The sequence below is a fragment of the Rhynchophorus ferrugineus genome, unplaced genomic scaffold (genome assembly GCF_030347505.1).
Source record: "Rhynchophorus ferrugineus isolate W39M unplaced genomic scaffold, kcgeb_rfMv2 rfM1, whole genome shotgun sequence".
NCBI classification, from domain to species: Eukaryota; Metazoa; Arthropoda; class Insecta; order Coleoptera; family Curculionidae; genus Rhynchophorus; species Rhynchophorus ferrugineus.
The window spans coordinates 15,300,239-15,302,290 of record NW_027472580.1 but is presented as its reverse complement, the minus strand read 5'-3'; positions in this window follow the sequence as shown (position 1 = coordinate 15,302,290).

Here is a 2,052-nt window from a genome sequence, read left to right as displayed (position 1 = left end):
CCAAAAACAACTCGATAAGACGGTCCAGTGGTTACATTTCTGGAGGTTGCAGGTCAACCCACAGAAAACCCAGGCCATCTTCTTCCACAAGAAGCGTTTTGCACCGAGCATTTCGCGTCTTAAAATCGAGAACGCCGAAATCCCATGGTCAGAAGAAGCCACCTATCTCGGTCTTGTCTTCGATCGCAAATTTAGGTGGAATTCCCACATTCAAAAGTCCCTCCATAAAGGTCAAGGTATTGTAAATTTGCTGTTCCCGCTTATCAACAGAGCCAGCAGGCTTCCTCTCTCTATAAAATCTCTCCTGTACAAGATGCTGGTTCGATCAGTCGTTCTATACGGCTCCAGTGTCTATCTAAAATACGTCTCCCGTAGCCAGGTGGAACGTCTCCAAGTGTTTCAAAACAAAATTCTCAGGAGAATTATTAATGCCCCATGGTTCGTCAGGAACAATCAAATTCATAGAGAAACAGACGTCCCCCAAGTTCACGATTTTATATCCGAGGTTTATTCGAGATATTTCTCCACTCTTCGTCTCTCGTACAATAGATGTATTACCGAGCTGGCCGATATTTCAAGCCAATAACTCATTCGGCTCTTCGTAGCCTTATTCTATCACAGCCGACACTACCCCGTCGTGCTCTAACTCCTAATTGTCTCGACCTTCTCCGGCGAGCGATTAACTCATGTACCGCAAGCTGCGTGGTGTGATAACGACGCCACGTCCTTGCCTGGCCCTTGTGCCTCTTAACGGTGTTACCGGTTACGGGCACCCTCCTTACTAACAGTAAGAAGTATCAGTTAGGGTCATTGGATCAGCTGATAGGGTGGGGTTTAGTGGGTAGCCCAGAGGCAGCCTCCACATAACCAGTCCAACTCGCTTATTCTTGCGGGTCTTCCCGACCAGGTATCCGTAACAGGATTCCCCTACCCGGTTCCAGGCCAAAAAAAAAAAAGCCTGGTACGTTTGGCATGATTTGATCGATGAAAATGGGTCGATGATTTGATCACACAAATCATCGTTCTTCGAGCAATGTTGATCGAAAGAAAATAGTTATTACGCAATCTTCGCAATATATACTTTTTTGCATGAGAGAATGACCAACATGCTTGCATAATTACATGCAAGCACCTGACAAAATCTCTAGAACAAACATTGTTCATAAATCTGAACAACCTTTGAAGAACGATTATTTTAAAATTAAAAATTACTATGTATAACCTTTTTTTCACATTTTTGTACATATTTTAAACGAATATTTGACTAATCAGATACCGTTAATCTAATTTGCAGTATCAATTACATTAATTTTCGAAATGCATTTCGACTCATAGGACCGGCATTATGCCAGACCATTTACTGGAATGGATAAAACAACGGTATTAACATAACCGGAACAAAGGCTCTTAATTATTTCCGTCATCGAAAAGAGCAACAAATGTAACTGTAACTTTTATTTGCATAATTTACGTGACCAATATACTATTCCATAATTATACATTTTTGAATTTTGAATATTGAATAATTTTTAATTTAATTTTTCAATATTGATGGTGGAATTTGATGAGTGTTACAATTAAAATATAATTTATTGGTAATTTCTATACTAATTTTCATTAGCAGTATTTTATTTATTGACCAGTCTGTTAGATTTTATTTTTCGTATAATATAGTTAAATGTGGATATTCAGTATTGATTAACAATATATGTAAATACAATAATACCTGTAGTAATAATTCTTAAAATTATCCTTAATGTGAAATTTAAAACAAAGACATGCAATATATGTTTCTTTTTTTGGTATATTTTACCATTAGAGGTTTATCTGGGCTGGATCTACTGCATAACGTGGTTTGCGAACCACGGTTCTCGGTATTAAGACTACGGTCTGGCGAGTGACCAACTTAGAGATAATACCATAAGACCATTCAGTCCGACCCAGCCTGATTACCGTTGTGACTGTGATCATTTTTGTTTTCGGATTTTACACCCTTGTCCTTTTGGAATTAAATTAATCAAAATAATCAAATAAATAATCACAAATATAAAT